Source organism: Armigeres subalbatus, chromosome 3 (assembly GCF_024139115.2).
Source record: "Armigeres subalbatus isolate Guangzhou_Male chromosome 3, GZ_Asu_2, whole genome shotgun sequence".
NCBI lineage: Eukaryota > Metazoa > Arthropoda > Insecta > Diptera > Culicidae > Armigeres > Armigeres subalbatus.
The window spans coordinates 98,543,301-98,569,373 of NC_085141.1; the positions used below are offsets into that span (position 1 = coordinate 98,543,301).

Consider the following 26,073-nt stretch of genomic DNA (forward strand, 5'->3'; position numbering starts at 1 on the left):
CTTAGAACATTTTTTCAGATGATGAAAAAAAAAATTCATCGAATTTTGACACCGGACGCAAACGTTTTCGTAGCCAAAAATATCGCTCTATGCAAAATTTGAACTAAGTCGGACATGATTTAGGAGTGCTCAAAATTGAACAACTTTTTTTTAAGAAAATTATTTTGAGCTTTTTAGTGGAATGTCTTCACTTGTCATAAGACGAGTTTGTACAATCCCACTTAATTGTATCTTGACAGATACGTATTTCGACCTCAACAGTACGGCCGTCTTCAGTGTCTCGTACTTGACTCGACTTTTTTTTTTTTCACAAAAGGGAAATCATTTGTTTGTTTTTTTGATGCCGAAGGACTCAAAATGCATGAAACTTTGAGAATTATTTTTTTGAAAAAAATCGACTGTTTTGGACTTTGAAAAAATTTCTTATGGCGAAAACAATTTTTCATCGAATTTAAAAATCGGGCGTTACGTAAAAAATTCCTAAGCCTTAAAATATGCCCTTTATGCAAAATTTGAGCTCCATCGGACTGATTTAGGGACGCTCAAAATCTTGCTTTGAATTTTTTGTAACCTTGAAAACATTTGAGATCAGATTTACGGAGAAAATTATCAGATTGTTAGGCAATGATATTTTTATGGCAACGAATTTTTATTTTTCGAGATCTGGAGTTTACTCGTAAATTAAAAAAAAAACTTTTTGGGACTTGGAATAATTAGGGGACCTCCAAATTTTTCGAAATCGAGTTTTTTTATGCCAAATATCTTAGAACTGCATGAATCGTCGAGATGTGGTCCCAGTCCCAAAAAGTTATTTATTCAAACATTTTTTTCGAGATGACACCACCTTGACGTTTCATGCATTTCTAACATTTGGCATAAAAAACTGGATTTCAGCATTTTCCTGTTGTTTCCCATTTGGGAAATTTTCGTGTTTCAAAAAAGTCAAATTTTGACCGCTTCGGTCAAACCCTTAATGAAGTCCGATTGAGTTGAAATTTTGCATGCGGATTTTTTTTGAGGAGATAATACTTTTGAGCACTCCTCGTTGTTTAAATTCGATGGTCAAATGTTTCCCCCATACATTCCATATGGGTAATTTTGGTAATTTTCAAAAAAATCTACAGAATGCATCGAAATGTTTATGCAACTTTAGGGTAAATTCTCAAATTTGGACCCCTAGAGGAAGTGCTTACCAATATATGCTCAAATCTATCAAATGACAAGTTGGATATCAGCAGAAATTTATACACTTTTATAGATGGAAGCCTTATTTATGAAATAGAAGTTCGAAACGGGGATCAGGTGTTGATAAAACGCTGAAAATGTCAACTTTGTGAAATTTAATTCTTCGTTTTGGACAGTGCAACATATGAACCGGTACCAGCGAAAGAGGTACATAATTTTTTGTTGATTATTTGTGTTTTTTACAGCAACGGCCTCTGATAGTAAATATCTAGTAAGGGAATATCGAAAAAGTCATTTTTGACAACTAAAACTGGAGATATGCACTTTCTAATTTCTAATCTAATTTCTAGTATTGATCACAATGGCAATTTCGTTACCAGGAAAAATGGTACGTGTACTGTTCAACCCACTAAAATCAGCTTATTGAAAAGAAAATTTGACAACATGGATGTTTCCGCAACAGATTTTAACCCTATTTTGAATTTCAAGATGGTTTACTGCCGTTTAAAATAATTTTATAAATGTACATGTAGTACCACTTTTACTGGCAACGATTTTCGGTTTCTGTTGCATTTTTGTTTCCATTAATAGTGGTACATGTGCATTTTGTTCCTACAACCATGAAATTTGTGAAGAAACTTTGCATAATTCTTATTGCTATCTTTAGGCACATCAGTCATAACACGTTGGAACAGTTAAATTGCAGTTGCAAAGTTGCAAATTTGAATTTTATTTTGGAAGTTTTTGGAAAAATGCGTCCCCTGTAAAATTTTCTCTATCTAATTTGTACCACTTTTGCTGTCACCGGTTCATATTTTGGACACCCTCTATTTTGTACATTTAAAGTCGAATTTTTAATTAATGCCGGTCAATTCAGCAAGTCTTATATCTTATCATTCGATTGGCATGCTTTAATAATAATATTTTTGCGTTTTAAATATACAATTTCGACACGAACTTATTGTGTACATTCTGCGATTTTCTGCGACGTATGCTTTGAAGTGTATCGCATTGTAGTACTTGCCTTTTTGAACAAACAGATTTTATTAAAATTTCATCGTTTTAGAAGTTGGTTACCCTACACTACCCAATTTAATTTGCCGGATAGGGGATCGTTCAAAAATTACGTCCATCGTTTTTCGGCATTTTCAACCCCCCTCCCCCCCTCCTGTCACAAACTGTCACAAATAATTGACCCCCCCTCCCCCTGTACGTACATGTCTCATTTTTATTTTAGCGATTACTGTGGTTTATCTTTTTCGTACACTATTTTCACAATAACATAGTGAGTTATGTCCCTTACTAACAGTTTGAATGTTTTTAAAATGCAAGTTGTGTCTAAAATGCTTTCAGTATTTTTTTCTTGTGGACGGACGTCACATAAGACGAACCCCCCTCCCTCCCCCTGTCACAAACTATCACAAAATTCTGACCCCCCTCCCCCCCTCAAACCTTGGACGTAATTTTTGAACGGCCCCTAGTCTGTATATAGGAAAATTACATCACCGTCGTCACTCTGTCGTTCGGGAGATCGGTTGAAAAAGCTTTTTTTTTTTTTTGTCTTTATTAAAGAGACTTTCAGCCCGAGGCGCTTGAAAAAGCTCAATTGAGCCCTGAATCCCAAAAAAAACAGTTGCTATAATGTTAAACAACGATTCCACAACGATTCATACATGTGAATGTTTCTCAAGTAAAACCTAACCCGAAAATGTATTACAAGTCAAACCACTTCACACTCAATGAAGCAGCAAAAAACTAATTAAAACTTTATTTAATCATCGAACAAAATTCTGTAGGATTGCTCTCTTTCACAATTCAAATGGCTTTTTCGCAATACAACTTGGCTTAATTGCGTCATATGAACTGAAATGAAATGAAATGCGTCAAATCAAATGATAGTGCTCAAATTCGCAGAGAACTTCGTCCTACTAGAAGCAACCTTATGTTTTCTCTTCATACCAAGCTGGGCCAGTCTACCGTGTAGTTAATATTGCTACGCATTTAACCGTACCATTATGTAACGGTTCGGTAACCGCTCCAGTTGAGGAAACTTAACGTAAGGATTGTTCCTTCAGTGGAACCACTGGTTCGTGTTTAAGGTAATTACCCGTCATCTAGGGCTAATTATGTTTGAAACTGAAGTCGGCGTAGTATTTCTCCTTTGCAATAGGAGCTTCTAGAAAATGATAGTCTTAATGCATTGGGTCATGAAATAAACTTGTAGTGAAAATTATGGGATTTTATTATTTTTCGCAGTTTTACGGCGTTGATACATATAAGCGTTCTTTCTGGTAAGCGAATCTATTTCACGTAGATTACAGTTCGGATTCTGTCAGACCGCTTTAATCTCTATTTATCTAAATTTATCCTTCTTAAACTATTTTTTTAAATCTTTATCAGGGTGCATTTTATCTCAGGCCACTAAACGGCATTTGCTGTTCGATTGTTTCGCTCAAAAGCCCACCCATAGTTGATGGAAAAAAAAACTTGAGATCTACATAAACTACAAGACGCCTTTTTCCCGTCCCTTCCATTGCACTGCGTAGACACAATCCAAGCTATCGAATTTCCCAAACACAAAAAAGAACAATCCGTGCCTCCTTTTGCTTCACAAGCCATCCAAATCGAAGTCGCGCGGCGGTGCCTCCTCTCACGCGACCAGCAGCGAAGGGACCACGCAAAAATTTGGCAACAGCGCAGCGGTTTTAAGCACACTGCGTGCGCGCCCGTCGTTATCCCTCGTCGCCGTAGCGTGTAGTTGTCGTAGTAAAGTAGGTAGGTGAAGTGTGTCTCCGTTGTCGGTCGACCGTGGCATGTCTTCATCTTCGCCTTTATTGCTTCCAACCGATAAAATTCGTTGTCTTGCTGTCACTTTTTATTATTATTTCGCCTCGTTATTTATTTATAGTCCATCCTTGTCGTGAAATGATGCTTTACCTCGCGGCGTCGTGCGACCGCCCCCCTCTTGTGGTCGTTGTCTTGTCAGTAGTCAGCAAGCAGCTTACGGAGTGAAGGAAAACCTTAGGAAGCAATGGCGATCGTCATTTGTGGAATTTTCAGTTGGAACATATGTTTTCCCAAGAATATGATCGTCGTTATGGCGTTACAAAATAGAATCTACGTACATTCTTTTTCTGAGATTTAGACAAACTTCCTGTTTGTGCAACATTTCAAGTATGTATTCTCGCTCAAAAGAAGCTAAGTAACATTTTTTTCATGAATTAATTTGAGTACTGCAATCGAGAGCTTTCATGTTTTTCTGTTGATTGCGCTATTCAAATTAGGTCATGAAAAAATGTTACTTAGGTCCTTTTGAAAAGTTGAGCGAGTATTCAGTTTGGAATGCATTTTCATTGGATTTTACAGGGTTTAGACAAAAAGGTTGAGATAGGCAAAACTTTGTCAAGAAATTGAAATTCATATGGGCATAACTCTGCTTAAAATTTTCCGATATTAATAAAATTGGGACTATTGGGCTCAAAAGCTCTTTTAGTTTTCTGTTTTAGTTCTTCATTTTATATCGGCCGATGGACGAACCACACGAATCAAACCTCTTTTTAGCGATTTCACGCGACGCTGAAATCGTTTCGGTATCCAAACAACTAAGGTATCTAGTCAATGGATATCTCAGCGGAGAGCGCTCGAGCATTTTTTCTAGGGACCCCATAATACTATTTACAGCCCTGACGGAACAAGATGATCTTTTGCTCCTGGATCTTTCCGAGTTCGCTTTAGGACTTAATGGCGGCCTTTGCAGTTAAACCAATATCAACTTGTGCAGTAGTTAGCATATTTTGTTCATTGATTTGTAGATCAATTAACGATTTTACTTTAACCTGCAAGCATTCCGGCTTAAGTACTTCAGACATTACAGGTTTGATCAGCCCGATCAGATCATTAAACAAAAATGGTACCATTGGAGCTTCAGTCTGGAACTCCTTCAAAATTGGGTCCACTGATGCTGCAGCAGACATAAAAAAGTTTAATTTCGGTCCAATCATTCGGTCAGCGACCACCTCAACTACGCCTCTAAATGTTTTCGACTTGAGGGAAGCTTCTTTTAAATCCGGCAGACGTTGCCTTGGCCTTCTTATCTTGTTGCGAGTTAACTGCGCTTATGTATACCCGAAGATTAGGGAGCATTTTGATCGCCCTATGAGCAACACACTGGTTTTCAACCCAGCGAACAGAACAAAATTTTAGAGGAAAATCTTCGCTACTAGTAACCAATCTACGTAATCTGCGCAACGTAATCTGCTCGTCTCAACGGAACATCTTTGAACAAGCCGTTTTTTCTGCCCATTCTTGAAAGCATTATGCATAACGTGAAGACCACAGCTGCCGATATTTAACATATCGAAAGAAGTGCTATTACCCTTGCTTTTGATATCAAGGTTCAAGTCCCTCGAGAGTTTAAGATTAACGTTCGGTTCGTCTATTTAGATTTGACAAACTTTCTGTAACAATCCAGGATTCGAAGAAAAACACGATTTCAATCCATCTAAAAGATCTTCTGCTCGAGTTGAGGATAAAAAGGCTGATCCCACATACATGGACTCCCCTTGGTTAATTTCCTCGTTCCAAAATCTAATGCCGACATCCAAACTGTTGGCGCTTGGAGATTTTGTTAAGCGTTTCGTCAAAGGCTAACACGATTCCTAAAGAGTGCTCCATACTTTTAAGAACCTTGTTCGAAATTTTTCGAACTTTTCAATTCATTGAGGTACCCCCCATTTTATCAGTATAAATGAAAATAAGATACATGACAAAAGGACCCAAATACTATCTGAATGTCTATGGCTCTTAAAAAGTTATCTGAAACCTTCGTTATCCCGGGAAACTTTCTTATTCAAGTTTAATTTATACATCAAGCTTCCTACAAGACATTCTGGACTATTTGAGGCTCTTAAAATGAGGTTTCTGTGCCTCTTTAAAGAAGGCTTCCGAGCCTCTTGAAAGAAGGCTTCCAAGTGTCTTGAAAGGAGGCTTCCGAGCCTCTTGAAAGAAGGCTTCCAAGCCTTTTGGAAGGAGGTTTCCGAGCTTCCGGGCTTCTTCGAAGGGGCTTCCGAGCTTCTTGAAAGGAGGCTTCCGAACCTCTTGAAAGGAGGCTTCCGAGCCTCTTGAAAGGAGGCTTCCGAGCCTCTTGAAAGGAGGCTTCCGAGTCTCTTGAAAGGAGGCTTCCGAGCCTCTTAAAAGGAGGCTTCCGAGCCTCTTGAAGGAGGCTTCCGAGCCTCTTGAAAGGAGGCTTCCGAGCCTCTTAAAAGGAGGCTTCCGAGCCTCTTGAAAGGAGGCTTCCGAGCCTCTTGAAAGAATGCTTCCGGGCCTCTTGAAAGGTGACTTCTGCGCCTCTTAAAAGGAGGCTTCTGAGCCTCTTGAAATGAGGCTTTCGAGCCTCTTGAAAGGAGGCTTCCGAACCTTTTGAAAGGAGGCTTCCGAGCCTCTTGAAAGAAGGCTCGGAAGCCTCTTAAAAGGAGGCTTCCGAGCCTCTTAAAAGGAGGTTTCCGAGGCTCTCGAAAGGAGGCTTCCGAGGCTCTCGAAAGGAGGCTTCCGAGGCTCTCCAAAGGAGGCTTCCAAGTCTCTTGAAAACAGGCTTCCAAGATTCTTGAAAGGAGGCTTCCGAGCCTCTTGAAAGGAGGCTTCCGAACCTCTTGAAAGGAGGCTTCCGAGCCTCTTGAAAGGAGGCTTCCGAGCCTCTTGAAAGGAGGCTTCCGAGCCTCTTGAAAGGAGGCTTCCGAGCCTCTTGAAAGGAGGCTTCCGAGCCTCTTGAAAGGAGGCTTCCGAGCCTCTTGAAACGAGGCTTCCGAGCCTCCTAAAAAGAGGCTTTCGAACCTCTTGAAAAGAGACTTCCGAGCCTCTTGAAAGGAAACTTCTGATCCTCTTGAAATGAGGCATCCGAATCTCTTGAAAGGAGGCTTCCGAGCCTCTTGAAAGGAGGCTTCCGACCCTATTGAAAGGAGGCTTCCGAGCCTCTTGAAAGGAGGCTTCCGAGCCTCTTGAAAGGAGGGTTCCAAGCCTCTTAAAAGGAGGCTTCCGAGCCTCTTGAAAGGAGACTTCCAAGCCTCTTGAAAGGAGACTTCCAGCCTCTTGAAAGGAGGCTTCCCAGCCTCTGGAAAGGAGGCTTCCCAGCCTCTTGAAAGGAGGCTTGAGCCTCTTGAAAGGAGGCTTCCAGGCCTCTTGAAAGGAGGCTTCTGAGCCTCTTGAAAGGAGGCTTGAGGCCTCTTGAAAGGAGGCGCTTCCGAGCCTCTTGAAAGGAGGCGTTTCCGAGCCTCTTGAAAGGATGCTTTCGAACCTCTTAAAAGGAGGCTTCAGAGCCTCCTGAAAGGAGGCACTAACGAGCCCCTCTTGAAAGGAGGCACTAACGAGCCCCTCTTGAAAGGAGGCACTAACGAGCCCCTCTTGAAAGGAGGCTTCCGAGCCTCTTGAAATGAAGCTTCCGAGCCTCTTGAAAGGAGGCTTCCAAGCCTCTTGAAAGGAGGCTTCCGAGCCTCTTGAAAGGAGGCTTCCCAGCCTTTTGAAAGGAGGCTTCCGAGCCTCTTGAAAGGAGGCTTCCGAGCCTCTTGAAAGGAGGCTTCCGAGCCTCTTGAAAGGAGGCTTCCCAGCCTCTTGAAAGGAGACTTCCCAGCCTCTTGAAAGGAGACTTCCCAGCCTCTTGAAAGGAGGCTTCCCAGGCTCTTGAAAGGAGGCTTCCCAGGCACTTGAAAGGAGGCTTCCGAGCTTCTTGAAAGGAGGCTTCCAAATCCCTTTAAAGGAGGCTTCCGAGCCTCTTGAAAAGAGGCTTCCGAGCCTCTTGAAAGGAGGCTTCCGAGCCTCTTGTAAGGAGGCTTCCGAGCCTCTTGAAAAGAGGCTTCCGAGCCTCTTGAAAGGAGGCTTCCCAGCCTCTTGAAAGGAGGCTTCCCAGCCTCTTGAAAGGAGGCTTCCCAGCCTCTTGAAAGGAGGCTTCCGAGCCTCTTGAAAGGAGGCTTCCGAGCCTCTTGAAAGGAGGCTCCGAGCCTCTTGAAAGAAGGCTTCCGAGCCTCTTGAAAGGAGGCTTCCGAGCCTCTTGAAAGGAGGCTTCCGAGCCTCTTGAAAGGAGGCTTCCGAGCCTCTTGAAAGGAGGCTTCCGAGCCTCTTGAAAGGAGGCTTCCGAGCCTCTTGAAAGGAGGCTAACGAGCCTCTTGAAAGGAGGCTAACGAGCCTCTTGAAAGGAGGCTAACGAGCCTCTTGAAAGGAGGCTAACGAGCCTCTTGAAAGGTGGCTTCCGAGCCTCTTGAAATGAGGCTTCCTAGCCTCTTGAAAGGAGGCTTCCGAGCCTCTTGAAAGGAGGCTTCCCAGCCTCTTGAAAGGAGGCTTCCCAGCCTCTTGAAAGGAGACTTCCCAGCCTCTTGAAAGGAGGCTTCCCAGCCTCTTGAAAGGAGACTTCCCAGCCTCTTGAAAGGAGACTTCCCAGCCTCTTGAAAGGAGGCTTCCCAGGCTCTTGAAAGGAGGCTTCCCAGGCACTTGAAAGGAGGCTTCCAAGTCTCTTGGAAGCAGGTTTCCAAGTCTCAGAAACAGGCTTCCAAGACTCTCGAAAGCAGGCTTCCAAGTCTCTTGAAATCAGGCTTCCAAGTCTCTTGAAAGGAGGCTTCCGAGCCTTTTGGAAGGACGCTTCCGAGCCTTTTAGAGGGAGTCTTCCGAGCCTCTTGAAAGGAGGCATCCGAGTCTCTTGAAAGGAGGCTTCAGAGCCTTTTGGAAGGAGGTTTTCGAGCCTCTTGAAAAGAGGTTTCCGAGCCTCTAGAAAGGATGCTTATGAGCCTCTTGAAATGAGGCTTCCGAGACTCTTGAAAAGAGGCTTCTGAGACGCTTAGAAGGAGGCTTCCAGCCTCCATAAAATCTCCGCTTTCACAACATGCTCTTCAAGCATATATCTTTTGAACACGGGTAGATCCTTTGCTCCGGGCGGATGTGCTGCTTCTGGTTTCAATGAATCATTCAAAGTCAAATTTCCAGCTTTCACAATATCACCAGATGAATAATTGACATGTACCGTTGCGGAAAAACATAATTCAAGTTAATTTGAATAAATGTGAAACAACTCAACACCTCTGCCAACAGATGACGTCGCTCCAGAAGACGTCGTAAATGATCCTAAATATTAGAATAATACGTAATTTACACATTTTTTCAAACGTATAAATGGAAACAAACCTTTTGAAAACATGTTGATGGGCAAATTCGAATGTCGTACTTTTGCACGTTGTTGATGACCAACTGATTTTTGGTGACTAGTGAAAGCCATTTACCCCATAGGGTCAATTTTAAATGAATTGTCACACCAACAACAGCGTGCACTTTTTGGATCCTTCTGATCCGAGCCACTCCAGGGAAACATATCTATGTAACGATCGGAAAAACGTATTGACATGTTTGTTGATGTGCTTTCAACGGCATAAGTAAGTTGATTTTCACAGAAACACTATGGTTTATTTCACTTTGCCTTGAAGAGGTGCCGACGAATTATGTTGTTCCAACCGCATCTGACGTTTCAGTAAAATGTTAGCTTTCTACGAATATACATATACACCAGCGGTTCTCAACCTTTTTCTCGAAAGGTACCCCTTCGAACTTTTCAATTCATTGAGGTACCCCTATTTTATCAGTTCAAATGAAAATAAGATGCATGAAAAAAGGACCAACAAACTATCTGAACATCTATGGCTCTCAAAAAGTTATCTGAAACCTTCGTTATCCCGGGAAACTTTCTTATTCAAGTTCACTTTATACATCAAGCTTCCTACAAGACATTCTGGACCTTTTGAGGCTCTTAAAAGGAGGTTTTCGAGCCTCTTTAAAGAAGGCATCCGAGCCGAGCCTCTTGAAAGAAGGCTTCCGAGCGTCTTGAAAGGAGGCTTCCGAGTCTCTTGAAATCAGGCTTCCAAGTCTCTTCAAAGCAAGCTTCCAAATCTCTTGAAAGGAGACTTCCGAGCCTCTTGAAAGGAGGCTTCCCAGCCTCTTGAAAGGAGGCTTCCGAGCCTCTTGAAAGGAGGCTTCCGAGCCTCTTGAAAGGAGGCTTCCGAGCTTCTTGAAAGGAGGCTTCCAAATCCCTTGAAAGGAGGCTTCCGAGCCTCTTGTAAGGAGGCTTCCGAGCCTCTTGAAAGGAGGCTTCCGAGCCTCTTGAAAGGAGGCTTCCGAGCCTCTTGAAAGGAGGCTTCCGAGCCTCTTGAAAGGAGGCTTCCGAGCCTCTTGAAAGGAGGCTTCCGAGCCTCTTGAAAGGAGGCTAACGAGCCTCTTGAAAGGAGGCTTCCGAGCCTCTTGAAATGAGGCTTACGAGCCTCTTGAAAGGGGGCTTCCAAGTCTCTTGAAAGCAGGCTTCCAAGATTCTTGAAATCAGGCTTCCAAGATTCTTGAAATCAGGCTTCCAAGTCTCTTGAAAGGAGGCTTCCGAGCCTTTTGGAGGGAGGCTTCCGAGCCTTTTGGAGGGAGGCTTCCGAGCCTCATGAAAGGAGGCATCCGAGCCTCTTGAAAGGATGCTTATGAGCCTCTTGAAATGAGGCTTCCGAGACTCTTGACGCAAAGAAGGAGGCTTCCAGCCTCTTGCTACGAAGTAACTGAGCTTCAAAAAAAAGCCTTAGTGTCTCAAATGAACTTTTAAAACTTTAAATTCAGAAACATATTCTTAATATATTTATCAACATTTTCTTTCGATCTCCTATCCCTCTGTGTCACACTTTTTGTATGAAGCCTCTTAAATTTTGGTATGGATTGTCACACTCCGGGTAACCGCCCCCCCCCCCACCCCCTCTTAGCGGTACGTCATTTATGGATGTGTGTGTGTGTCTTCAATCTAACCCCCACTGTCCGGCAGTTGTATTATGGAAGAAAGCTGTCTTAAATAAAGTCAGCTTTAGCCCGGGAGTTAGAAGGTGTTAGCTCTACTACAGCTCCAGTGACCCATTTCAGACTGCCTGGTAACTCACGTCCAGTCCGAGGTCACGCCTGTTTATGCTACCATTATCAATTGGATAATGGATCCATAAGCAAACTTCCAGATTTGTAAATCCAGCGCGTATTTAGTTTTGGATTTATATAAAAACATATTAAAACAATCTCACCAAATTGATCCAATTCCGGATAAATGAACTGAGAAAGAGAAGACCACAACTAGTGTCCACGAAAAAATCACTACTCTTCCAGCGCTATTCCGAGCAATTTATTTTGATCCATATTTTCCTGGTATTATCACACATTCATACATATTTTCACCAAATACATCCCCGTATTCAAACTACACAAACGATTTCGCACGCTCAAATAAGAATACACTTGAGTAAAAGTCACCAAACTCGTAAATCTCAAACTTCAGATAACTTAAACTTTTTTCTTCAAGTACATATGCAAAATATATACATCAGCCGAATCTATTTCTTGCGAAAACGAACAAAAACCGTGACAGCAAATTTAAAAGCAACCGTCCACGCACATGGCTTGCTGCGATCGCCAGCGGTACGTCATTTATGGATGCTCTCAAAGACATATAGTTGCGTCTTTTGGTGGTGCCTGTATTCTCAAGTTCAAGAAATTCCAGAAGTTTCGATTGTCAATAAAGGATTGATGAAGCCGTTTTCAGAATTCAGTGATAATTCCTTTATTTCTTAGAACTCTTCTAAACTTAATTGCAGAAGCTCTAAAATCTTTAGTGAAAAAAAAAACTTTCAGAGCTTTGAGAGTTCTTTCAGAGATCTTGAAACAAGTTGTTTTTAGCTTCTTATTTTATATAACGAATCAATTGAATACCACAGATCTACTTTTTGTTTAAATAAAATTACTAGGCAATTAAATTAAGATTGGACCTATCTCGTACAATAATTACGAGTAAAGGCCATACTGCCGATAACCGCAAGTCGGACACATGGGCCTTCATATACAGATGTGCTCGACTTGCGGTTAGCGGCAGTATATGTTCGCTTCAAAACCAAGTTTCAGGTTGCATTTGACACAGAATCCTGTTCCATTGAAAATTAGCCGGATCGGACTATAGGATCAGAAGTTATGATCAAAATACATTTTTTATACCAAAAGCGCGTAGAAATTACTCACTCGAAAGAAACGAGAAAGGCACCATCACCGCAAGGTGGATTAATTTGGGTTTTTTATATTATATTTTAACTAACTTAGTTATGATCAGTTTGACCTGTGAAGATGGTCACAAGGCTAAAAAATTGTTTTTAGAATGAAGACTTCCTTCTTAAAATTTGTTTATTTGATAGGCTTAGTCGTGTGAAACACTTTAGGGGTCGTTCAACAATGATATCTCAGGTTTTAGAGGGGGGGGATAGGGTATAAGATTTTGTGACAGTACATGTATTAGGTATACAAAAAAGCGTGACAGAGAGGGGAGCGGGGGTCTAGAAATCTCAAAAAGTAGTAGACGTCACATTTGAATCGCCCCTTACTACGTAGCCACGATTCTTTGTGATATGTGCAATCGATATCAGATTATTATTAACAGTTAGTAAGGGAGGGTCATTGACCAACGACAACGTACTCGTGGTGACCCGAGGTTAGGTTCACAATGTTTAAAAATGGACGAAGCATAGAATTTGCGATAAGTTAATTAGTTGCCTTTAGGGACGGTGTGATGTGGCGTCGTACTCAAGTTATGGTTCGATTGGGAGGCCCGGCTTCCTTGTGGGAAAACAACCTATAATATGTTCAATACAAACACGTTATGAATAAACGCGACGTAGATATATTTTAAGCACGACGCGCCCACATGTGTGAATTTTCTTGACATGCTCCGCGTGCCCCATGAAAAGATGCGCACGTCTTGCAGGCCTGATCTTAAGAATCACACCTGCTCGAGCGTACTAGAAACTTCCTAATTTGTGTTGCACGTTTTCTACGAGGTGGAAATTAAAACAATGACGATTGATTTATCATGCACGTGATCGTTATTCAACTTTTGCATCGTGTTTCGTTGCAACATTGTTTTAAAACAGTTCATAACATTATTTCGGTTTCAGTAATTTATGTAGAAAATTATTGTTCGGAAAACTGATTTTAAAGTAATCTGAAAGCCTAAGATAAAATGTGTTTAACTTTGGAAATCTCCTGAGTTAACAGCTCGAAAATGTTCCGCATCGTCCTTTGGTACGAGGTACCAAAGTTCTATTATCATGGTGGGTGCTCAAAAACTGTCAATCCAAAGCTGCGACTTGCAGAAATGACGCTTGCGGCAAACAACGCAAGCGTGATTGCATGAGTGATCCAGGACCATGCAATTAGCAAAAATACGATGTTTGTCGAACAGAGAAAAACCTTAAAAGGCTTATCGATTATCGGCTTTGTTTTAACAGGCTCTTTGCTGAAATTTTGCTGTAGATAAAAACCTGCAGGAATTTTATCGCCTATTCAGACTAAGAGCTTTATTGCTTGATTGCCAAAATTCTACAAACAATTTTCACTGAGACCAATATGTATACGACATTCCATATCATTGTCAAGATACGTTTTATCAAGCTCGTAATCTGAAAACGCTATTGGCAATGATTTTTTGAGTTTTAATATTGAGTACTAGCACTAGGTTTTCGCTCACCAGCTTTTTTTTTAGAAGTTTGCGTCAACGGTTATTGCCGGTGTTATATTTTTTTCCCTCGAAAAGTTAATCAGTCGACTGGTGTTAGTTATAGCTATATTACTTAATTACATAGTATAAAATTCCATAAAAGCGTTTCATAAAACGTCATTGAAACGCTGACGAACACGGCTCACACTTGGTGAGGGAGGATAAAAGCTTTTAAAATGTGTACATCTACACGTTACTTCTGATATCTTTTTGATTGCCAGAGGGAGAAATACTGAAAAAACGAGCTATACGATTTTCTTTCCTACATCCCAACCCCTACATCGCCCGCTTCATCCAACTTTTATTGATAGAAGTAAGGGAAAGCAAGAGCCTGGCCTTGATTATAGTGCTTTTATTTCATTCCATTTTTGGGATTACGAAGTTGCCGGACAAGGGCGGGCGTCTTTCCAATCCGTTCAGACCAGTCGACAATTGGTTGCTCTGGGTTGTAGATTGGTTGTTGTAAAATTAATGTTTATGTATTATACAGACGGTCGAAACCAGGCTCTGATCCGACTGCGGAGTATTTGTAAAATTTAGTTTTTAGTTTCGATTTTTATAAATGGAACTGGGTGGGATTATCGGATTGAATTGGAATTGATTGACACCTGCAATCATTTTCACATTTAGTCTGATTGAACTCGAGGTTTGAAGGTTGTGCTCGGTTATTGATGAAAGTTGGAACTATTGTGTTATGAGCCGATATGAACGAAAAGAATATCATTACATATTGTTCTAATTGCCTGAGGCATTTTTTACCATGTTGTGTAATTCATTACTAATAAGTTTTATATTGCTTTTTTTTCATTTCAGGTTTGTACTAACTCGTTTAATGAGACTAAAATAACGATGAGGCTATTTCGTGTTTTGTGGAAACATGGAAAAATCAGGTAAAGTTTGCGCAAATATAGAGAGAAATGGACCAGATGAATAATTGTTCCTCTAATAGGTAAATAACTTGCTTTTTTAAAGTCAGAAAATGAATGTGTGAAACGTATAAAGGGGACCGTAAACTATAAAATTACCCTGAAATGAAAGACAAGTCGTTGGAATACATTCTGCTCATTAGCCGTCTCTGATAGTTACAATTTTTTTAACAATGTGTGGTTTACTGCACAGTCAAAGTTATAATATAAAACCCAATCACTGTCAAATGTTTTCAAAGCTCCGTCTTCAATGTTCACTTTTATTAAACAACAATTATTTTTGCAAAATGCAAACAAATCCAATTCTATCCCTTTCCGCGGGAGCTTCGATCTGCAAGTGACTTCCCGTTGTTTGTTGGTTTCGGTTCGCTTCAGAAACACACTTACCAAATGCGCACAAATGGTCCATCCGGCCATTAAACCCCACTCATCGGCGGTAATTTGTTTGATTACTGTAATTGATGGAAATGGTAATGATCAGTGAAATTGGATAATACTCTCGTGTTTCAACGTTTGCCTCCATTGCAAGTCTCCCCCGGCTGACGTTTTTCCGCACTTGGTACCTCGTAGATAAGTGCGAGATTTGTGCCTCTTGTTAGCATTAAAGCGTGATTTTTTATTCCTTTGAACTTTGCACAATGGACCGTTTCACTACAAAGCGTCAATTGAGATGGCCGAGTAGTCGCTTGCTGACAAACCTAGTGCTGTCGCGACAATTTTTTCCACTGGTATGGAGCTTGAAAAGGTTTCTTTGTCCCTGAATTGATCAATCCTATAGGTATGTTTTTAAACACTATTTACGCATTTCTGAAATGGTCAGTTGCAAATGATTGTTAAGTTTTTACTGTTCAGTAATTTTGAACGATAATTTACCTAAGTTATAGAACTTAGCTAGTTACATATTTTTAAACTCCTATGAGCCTATGAAAACACAGCCGAAATAAAATTTCAAAATACCGAGTTCAATGTCTGTAAGTGTGTGCGTTTTGGTAATTGTGTTTGTGCGTCTGTAAGTATGTATGCGTATGTGAAAGTGTGAGTCTGTAAGTGTGTGTGTGCGTCCACGAGTGTATGGGTGTACGACCCAACTTTTCAATGTAATAACTTTTCATCAATTTCTAGCAAAGTGATTTTGTGAAAATCATTGTTGTTTACGGTATTATTTACAAAAATTAAAAGAATGATTAAAATTTTCAAAACTTTGGCGTGACAAAATCGGGTCGAAAACGTGATAAAATCGAGGAGTGGCCAAATCTGTTAAATACTGTATTTGAACTGTTCAATAAACGACTGGCCGTTTGTGCGTCAACCGTCCAGCATGTCATCCTACACCATTTTTCCATCTCATTGCCATCTACCAGCTATATTAGACATTCTGATCGCAGTAAAAAACTTCAAGTAACCTTCGAAAAAAAAAACACTCCCATGAAAGTAATTTACTTTTATAATACTGCCAGGCCCAGAAAAACCGTTCGGACGGAACCTGCATATTCTTCATTATTCGATGACTTTGAAAACAAAACCCCCATCATGATGAAACCGACTCTCACACAAAAAAGCCGGGTAGAGATGGTAGGACTATATTCATAGCCGCAAACCTCCACCGCGCGCCACATTGTCCGTCTTCCACTAGAGATCGAGAAGCTCTTGAAAAACTCTCTGTGCCGTGGAGTGGAAGCACTATAATCATTCAGCTGCAGCAGCAACAGCAGCACCAGTTGGCCAGCAGCTGCTGTTCAGCGTAGTTTTCATGGTGCTTCCACTCGATGAGGGTACCAACCGGCAACCATACCGTCGTTGTTGTTCTTGTCGTCGACGCCGTTGTCGTAAGTCAGCCTGCCGGGTTGTTACCCGCTGCTGCGGTACCACAAGTGTGGTGCCACCACGTTGCCAGATTTTCACCGGTGCTGTGGGATTTCAGTTTTTGTGTCGCTATTTCTCTGTTCGCGATAGGAAATTAGCTTTCCATGATAATGCAACGATGCGGGTACCCCGATCTGCTGAATTATTTATAAAAAAAAACATTTGAAGGATTAGTTCCTTAGATAGCATCGAAGCCCAGTAATGGAATTGGCAGTCGATAGGAATTTGTTGAATATCGTAGCCTTCGTTGGGTCGATTGGGAATTGAGTTGAACACCAATCGACTCTTTGATCAGAATTTCGTATGTACATAAATTGAACTGTTAATGGAAAGGGTGACCCGGTATCCGTAATTTCCTAATGGAGATAGTGAACCTAATTACTTTTCTCATTATGGCGTTAATTAACTTTTGGTTGCAGCACGATATCGAAAAATAATGCTCAACGTTGTTTATTCAATTAATCATAATTGCGTTGAGTCATATGCTGATTAAGACATTCTTGAAAATTATTACGTTCAACAACTCGATGTGCATATGCACAGAATGTGACATATTTAGTTGGAAAAATAAATTGGAAGTAGCCTATATTCTATGGTGAGAATAGAATCAGCGACCCCAGCACGATATCCTGGTGTTTGCGCGTCGCCAGCCTGATTACTTCGAAAACATTTCACCAATTGAATCTTTTATATGCTGTGTATACGCACATCGAGTAACTGTTAACGAAAATTGTAATTAATGTCCACGCCGGATGACCAATACGCCTAATTAGCTTTGATTGAATTGAACTCGTGTGGTGAGCTCTTACCATCGCAATGAAGTCGTGTTTGGAGGATGGCGTCCAAATAACAAGAAGCTCAAACAACCTCTACCGTGTGACTTTGGGTGTTACAGTTACATTTTTCGAATGAAATCTTTCACATGCTGTGCATATGCACATCGAGTTTTTGAACACTGTGATTGAAGTCCATGCTGGGTTAATACCTAGAAATTATGCAATTATCTTTGGTTGAGCTAGATGCTTTGGAATGTGTTTATAATAATACGTAAAAGCTATAGGATCACTCCAACACCGAACTTTTGATAGAAGGCTCGGAGACCCATAGTGTTATATGCCGATCGACTCATTGAGGTGATGTCTGTATGTATGTATGTATGTATGTGTATGTGTGTGTATAAAAAAATGTGAGACACACTGTTTTGTATTTAGCCTTATCCGATTTGCTTGCAATAGGTTGCATTCGATGCGGAGGAATCCTTCGTAATTTTTCGCTATTGAAAATGGGCCTAATCGGTCATTGCGTTCCGGAGTTATTAAAAAAACCATTGTTTCTTTCCCCATTTTTCCCAAGGGCCCCCCCTTGGAAAAAAATTCAAAATAGATTTTTTTTAAACTGCTGCAATGCATTCAAATGAACGCAAATAAATGTGAATTGATAGAAATAACTGAATCTATCTCCCTAAAGTGCCATTTTGACCTCTCTTATGTGCTTTTCTTGTTACTTTTATGTGTTTTCTTGTTTTATAACACACGGGAAAGGCACCATCACCGATAGGTTTTTGCCTTTCTCGTATACAAAGTATACGTAAAGGCTATATGTTCGCTCCAAAAACGAACTTTTTATAGGAGTCCCGGAGACCCATAGTGTTATATACCGATTGACTCAGCTCGACGAATTGAGGTGATGTCTGTGTGTGCGTGTGTGTGTATGTGTATGCGCAAAATAATCTCACTCATTTTTCAGGCATCTATCCTTCACCGATTTGCTTGCATTCGACGCGGAATCTTGTCCAATTGTTTCGATTTGAAAATTGGCCCAATCGGATTATGGGCTTTGGAGCTATGGTCAAAATATATTTTTTTATACGAAGAATTTTCACTCCTTTTTAAGGTACTTACTCTTAGCTGATTTACTCGCAACAAGTTTCATTCGACGCAGAATCTTGTCCTATTATATCGTATGGAAAATTGGATATATCGGATTATGGGTTTCGAAGTTATGGCAAAAAATCATTTTTTACATAAGAAACACATACAAAATTCTCACTCATTTTTCAGGCACTTACCCTCAGCGGATTCTTTCGCAACAATTGGCCGGATCGGACAATGGGCTTAGAAGTTATGGCCAAAATACTTTTTTTTCATACCAAAAGAACGTAGAAATTACTCACTCGAAAAAACAAGAAAGGCACCATCACCGCTAGGTGGATTAATCTGGGTTTTTTAGAGATATCCTTCGAACTTTTGCATTCATTAAGGTACCCCCTATTTTTATAGCCGTAATAAGAAGACATTCGAGTCATCAGAAAAGAGGTCTCTGGACCATTTGGAAGAAGGCCTCTAAAGCTCATTGAAGCAAGTTTCTTGAAAAAAGGTTTCTCAGAATCTAGAAAGAATGCTTCTAAGCCTTCTGAGAATAGGCTTGCAAGTGTCTTGAAATAAGGCTTCCGAGCTTCTTAAAAGGGCTCTACGAGCCTCTTGAAGGAGAAGGCTTCTGAGACACTTGGACAAAGCTTTCGAGCCTCTTGAAAGGAGTCTTCGAACCTCTTGGAAGAAGGCTTCAAAGTATTTTAAAAAGAGACTTCCGAGCCTCTCTAAAAAATGCTACTAAATCATCCGGAAAAAGGCCTCTAAGGATTTTGAAAGGTGACTTCCAATCCTTTTAAAAGGAGGCTTTCGAACCTCTTAAAAGGAGGATTTTGAACCTCTTGAAAGGGGTCTTTTTTTCAAGTTGTTTATTTGATAGGGTCAGTTGTTTTAAGAAAAACTCTACGGAGCCGAGAGCAAAAAATGATATAAATATTACATTGAATGTAATAAATTATTAACAATATGATCTCCGAAAGCACTTCTTTTTCGGCCGTGTTGCCGAACTGGCACTTGAAACAGACCAGAAAGCTGAGAGATGAGCCCGTCGCTGATCCGCAGGTGGATGAGATACTTCCGAGCCTCCTGAAAAAAAGGCTGCCAAGCCTTTTAAAAAGAAACTCAAGGGTCTCTTAAAATGAGGCTTCCGAGTATCCTGAAATTAATCTTTTGAGACTTTTGAAAGAAGGCTTCCAAGCGTCTTAAAAGGAGGCCTCTGAACCATTTGGAAGGATGCCTCTAAGGCTCTTGAAATGAGATTTCCACTTTAAAGAAGGCTTTCGAGCCTTTTTAAAAGGAGGCATTCAAGCCTCTTGAAAGAACTAGAGATGGGCGCTCCGCTCAGGAACTGTTCCAAAGATTCGCTTCCTTACATTGAGCTGATGAGCCATGGATCTTTTTTAAAGAAGCCCAGCTCAGCAGCTCACTTTAAATTGATGAAGTCATTGTCAAACACGCGCCTAGAGAAACTCCCTCGAGCGTACGCACTCGAGTACGCGCGCTGTTGTATTTTGTACAGAACAAACGAAAATATCACGCTCGCGGTACACTACACAAGCGAGCTTGTATGAGCATTCCAGTCCAAAACCGCGCACGTGCTGATCGTTTATTATTTGCACCTCAAGCACCATCAAGCCAAGCGACAGCACCATCTAGCCAAGCAACAGAAATCATTTCTGCGGCAGAGAGGAATAAGAAATACACAAGCAAAAATAATCCAGCTTGCCGTCTATTTCTTAACCCATACCCACATACTCGGCGCTACGAACGGACACACAAAAGATTCCTAGTAGCTGAGACGAGACCTGCAAAGAGGAAAAAATGTAACTTCAGCTGCTGCCAGTCAACTGCTGTCACGAACTGTCAGGTGCAACCAGCAGCTTTTTGAGTGAAAGTATTGGTATCCCAAATAAAATATTCCACATCATTTTTGTTTCACCAAGACTTTTTTACTTTAACGAGTATTCCAAACCTTCCGTTTAGCTTGTTAATAATCAGTAATAAACTTGTGTTTTGTTCCCGGTATAAAAATCCTTATGAAAATGAATTAACTATTTCGTGAATTAGATACACTTTTATTGTGCTCAGAAGGGTCCACCTGGGGCTTAGGTGAAACAGTCAAGTAAACAGTTGAAACTCGATGGTCAACTGTGATGAAAAGAAGAACAAGTGTCAAAACAAGAGAAAAGAAGCAGCGTCTTTGCAGGTCTCGTCTCAGCCTAGTAGTAGTGCGGTAGCGAACGAACCGTACCAAGCAAAAGATCCGAAGATCCGAACAACTCTCAGTTCCGCTCATGTCGTCGTCCAGCTCGAAATTGCTGTGACATGGAAGCGAGAGCTGCGCCACCAGCTCAGATCCAAGCGACACGGATCTCGATCCGGATCAGTCGCGACCGATTCTAGCTAGCGAACCGTGTGGTTCAAACGAACCGAACTGGGAGCTGTGTCTTGCACGGAGCCGATCTTTTACTTGCGACGGGTCTTCCCGCCAGCATACCGCTACAAGTGCACTCGTTTTGTTTGTAGCACCGTGCTCTGTATTTTTTTACTCTCTTGTTTTTATTTCTCTCGCCTTTCGGGAACCAATATAGATGAATGGGCTCGCTTGTATGAAAATGTCAACTACGCATGGTTAGAAGGATTAGAAGCGCGCGCAAACCAGGCATTGATTTATTTACTGCACCCAGTATGAAGAGAAAACTAATGACACGTGATATGGTTCATATACATATCAGAGATTAGGGACTGAATTATTCAAATTAACGATTTGAGAAACGTTATCAACAAAATGTAACTTAGAATTATGAATAGAAAATAATGTTGAGTTAGTTTTTGTATAGAAATAAATGTGATGGTTCTAAATGAACTCCTAGACTTCAAAACTAGACGGTCAGAAAAAGCGTAATAAATGTTATTAGTTTAAAATTGTCGGTTTTTCAATAGAAATTATTACCTCACTGTAGCTTAACATTTTAAAAATTTCAAAGTGAGGTAAATAGATGAATGATGAATGAATGAATAAACTAATAAATGACATAAAATTTTCAAATTTTTGAACAATAATTAAAATAATAATATTAACAATTATGTTTTAATATCTTCTTCTTCTTATTGGCATTACATCTCCACACTGGGACAGAGCCGCCTCGCAGCTTAGTGTTCATTAAGCACTTCCACAGTTTTCAACTGCGAGGTTTCTTAGCCAGGTTACCATTTTTGCATTCGTATATCATAAGGCTAGCACGATAATACTTTTATGTCCAGGGAAGTCGAGAAAATTTCCAATCCGAAAATTGACTAGACCGGCACCGGGAATCGAACTCAGCCACCCTCAGCATGGTCTTGCTTTGTAGCCGCGCGTCTTACCGCACGGCTAAGGAGGGCCCCAATGTTTTAATATATGTAGCATTAAAGAACTGAAGAGCTGATCCAAGGAGCTGTCTCTTTTCAATGAACTGAACGGATCAGATCCGCTCACTGCAATGAGCTGTTTTGCACATCTCTAGAAAGAACGCTTTCGAACCCATTGAAGGGAGCCGTTTGGAAAAAGGCTTCTGAGTCTCTCGATAGAAGGCGTATTAAAGAGAGGCTTCCGAGCCTCTTGAAATGAGACTTTCGATCCTCTTTAAAACAGGCTTTCTAACTTCTTGAAGGAAGACTCTCGAACCTCTTGAAAAGAGGCATCGAAATCTCTTTAATGGCCTTTTGGAATGAGGCTTCCAAGGCTCTTGGTAGGAAGCTTACGAACCGCTCTAAAGGGGGCTTCCAAACATCTTACAACAGAGCAATTCGGCTTTTCGAAAGACTTGTGTTACTTAACCGACACTTCATGATCTTTGTGATCCGAAGAATCAAATAGGATATGCCATCAAAAAAATCTATTCCAGGTCATCTAACAGTTTCTTGGACTATACGCCTTCATGATTATTAGATCTTTCCAAAGACGGTTCATGCCCTGTTTGATCCATAGAACCAAAGCATTAAACTGAAAAACAAATCCTTTTTGATTCAAATGATCATTAAGGGCATGTTTCATTTAGGGTGTCCTGTAGCGTAGTTTGCTACACGTTCGCGCTTATAAGCGGATGGTCATGGGTTCGATTCCCAGCCCCTTCTCACAACCCTAGTCAGTCACCGGATGCGCAGCACATATGGTTGCGTTTTGGGGAACGCACCTTACCGTCACGACTGCTTGGGGACGATTGATTGACCGGCACAGTGTCGGTTAAGTAACACAAGTCTTTCGAAAAGCCGAATTGCTCTGTTGCAAGATGTTTGGAAGCCCCCTTTAGAGCGGTTCGTAAGCTTCCTACCAAGAGCCTCGGAAGCCTCATTCCAAAAGGCCATTAAAGAGATTTCGATGCCTCCTTTCAAGAGGTTCGAGAGTCTTCCTTCAAGAAGTTAGAAAGCCTGTTTTAAAGAGGATCGAGAGTTCCATTCAAAAAAAGAGATAAAAGCCTTTTGGGACAGTTAAGACAGACAGTTAAAAAAGTTATTATTGGCCTTTGGATATGCGTGTAAACCTTAAGTCATGTGCTCCAGGGAATTCTTGGATGACTTAGAAAGGAAAATTTGCTGAAAGGTTGTCCAATTTCTCTTTATGAATCAAAAGGGGATAAACCATTCTTGAAGGAGAAAACTGTCCTTTGGTTAGGGAATTCTTCGATAATCTGGAAATCAAACAATTATTAAAGGCGTATCCGATTTGGTTCTACGAATCAAACAAGTAATAAACCATTTCATTTTTGAAAAAAGGATAACAGACCTTCAATTACGCTTGTAGATCTCAAGACCAGAGTGTAAAATAATCGAATTTTTTTTGGTGAAGTCCACCTTTCTTCACTTGTCAGCTCACTTCCAGACACATTCATAGTCGGCTCTGGACTGTCAATATTCGGTTGAATATTAGTCATTGAATGTTCATACACATTCTACAAATTGATAAATTATCTAAAATTTGAGCACGTTTGACATGAGTAAAATATTTTATCACATCGAACTGAATTCGATTTTCATCCGCGAGGCACTTTTAACGGCAAACATAAAAATAAACAAGGCTAATTATGTTTTTTCTGCACATAGTAAGCACACCCAGTGAGAGTCGAATGAATGAGTTGGTGTAGTAGTCGTCTGACTATGTCATTCTATGTTTTGAATAATCATGCGATGCTTGTCAAAATTCGGACCGAAGTTACTTCATGAAGATGAATATTTTAAGAATTCTTGGATCACCTCAAATGGATCAGTGATTGTAGGCGTATCTAATTTGGTTTTGCGGATTGAAAAGGGAATGAACCATTTTTCGAAAGAGGTCTATACTCTCAAAACTAATTCTCGGATGATCTAAAACAGAACAGTTTTTGAAGGCGATTCAATTTGGTTCTATGAATTATAAAGGTCATGAACCATTTTTGAGAAGAGTAAACAGCCATTTGGTTATGAGTGTATACATTTGAATGATTTGTTTGAGAAACTGCATATATCCATTTCACACAATTTCGAGAAATCAACAAAAAACTGTTTTTGAACAAATTGGCACCGAATCTTTCGATTTCATCGACACAGATCAATAGTTTTTTGCAAAACTCAACACCATGGGGCACTTCCTGTGCGATAACTGTAAGCAATACTACATAATTACTCTTCAAAGTGCGTGCACATATTTAGTTTCTCAAACAAATAAAAAAAAATCATACTTTCCTGAACAAAAAAATTGTTTTCGTATTTTTTGCCAGAATACGTATATTTTTGGATGAGGATTCAGAATATATAAAAAAAAATATTTTGGTTAAAAATGTTACATATGCAGTTTCTCAAACAAACGGTTCATGTAGGCCTCGATTACGCGTGTAGACTCCAGGGAATTCTTGGATGACCTGCACTGAGGAAAATGGAGGTATGATTTCCAATCAAACGCCTTATGAAAATTTGCCACAAGGAATCGGGATGAATTTTAATATGTTGCCTTATGAATGATGATTTTCATTTAAAAAAAAGTAAGTGCGGCAGACTGGGTTCGAACCATGGACGTCGAGGTCGGGAGGCCGGTATGTAGACCACACGCCCATCGACGCTTGAATACTCGAGAAGGTAACTGCGTATAAGAAGCACTGTTGTTGGAATGATCGGTCGAAGATTCATAAGGTGTCAGTTATGAATTTCGATAGTCCAGTTCGCTGAGTGTGGGAAGAAACAGTTATTGAAGGCGTATCCAATTTGGATTAATCGATCAAATAGGGTATAGACCATTTAAAAAAAAAAAAGAGGTATCTAGTCCTTTACATTGTACTTATTTTATATTCACACGCTGCTTGTCTAACGGCCATACAATACCCTCGGGACATGTTATGACAATTGGTATCAAGCCATTGGGCCGAAGGTTATTAGGCTGAATGGTCACTAGGCCAAATGAGAAATGAGAAGTCAGTTCTTACTTCCTCCATCTTTTTTCTTCCTTCTTTTTTCTTACTGATGCTTCTTATTTCTCTATTCATCCTTTATTGTTACTCCTTTCTTCTTTTTTATTTTTTTCTCTTTTTTGTTTTTTTCTCTTTATTTCATTTTTATTTTTTCATCATATTTCCTACTTGTTTTTTCCTTCTATTTCTACTTCTACCTTCATTATTTATTTATCTTTCTTCAGCTTTTCCTTCTCCCTTCTTTCTTCTCCTTTCTTCTTCGCCTTCCCCTCTCCCTTCTTCATTCTTGCTTCTTCCTTCTCACTTCGTACTTTGTCTTTCACATTTCTCACTTCGTACTTTTCCCTTATCACATTCCACTTCTCACTACTCACTTCTTACTTATCATTTCTCACGTCTCTCTTCTTACTTAATTTAGTACTTTTCACTTATTTCTGATTTTTCCCTTTCCTTTTCACTTCTCATTCAACCTAAGATTTTTCGGCCCATTGACCCAGCCCCATCCATAGTAAGTACGTCATAAGTCATATGAAATCATTTTTCATATAATAGCTCAATAGTAGGGCAGTTCAAATTTCAAAAATGTTCGAAAATTCCAACTCCCATATGTCTATTTGCATCATTTTGATAATATAGGAGTCCTGGCAAAATTTCAGGCAATTCGGTGGCCATTTAGGGGTGGCGCGAAGTCAATTTATGTTTATATGGAAATTTGTATGGGAATTTTTTTTTATTTGTTCAAGTCTCCCTACAACTGTCTAATCGTGATGAATTCAAATAAACATCCCCAACCTCCCTTTTTGGAATCTATATAAATGAGACCTCCGGATAACACATCAGTTATGAGTGGATTGAACGGTTCTATTGACAGTGTAAATATGAGATAAATGGCTAACATGGTGTAATTAGCCTTAACGTAGCAGTGGAAATAAAAATCAAAACTAATGAGTTACCCGCTGGTTGAGCTCAAATAGATTCCAAAAATGGAGGTTGGGGATGTTTATTTGAATTCATCACGATTTGAGAGTTGTAGGATGATTTGAATATGTTTTAAGTTTTGCTCATACAAGTTTCCATATAAACATAAATTTACTTCGCGCCACCCCTAAATGGCCACCGAATTGCCTGAAATTTTGCCAGGACTCCTATATTATCAAAATGATGCTAATACACACATGGGAGTTGGAATTTTCGAACATTTTTGAAATGTGAACTGACTTACTCAATAGTCA

The 26,073-nt window shown here is 40.3% G+C and overlaps 1 protein-coding gene across 9 annotated transcripts in view; it reads left to right on the plus strand.

The window, feature by feature from the left end:
• Positions 1 to 26,073, plus strand: part of LOC134221095 (E3 ubiquitin-protein ligase TRIM33-like) — a 160,724-nt gene that overhangs the window by 84,346 nt on the left and 50,305 nt on the right. The window lies entirely within an intron of this gene.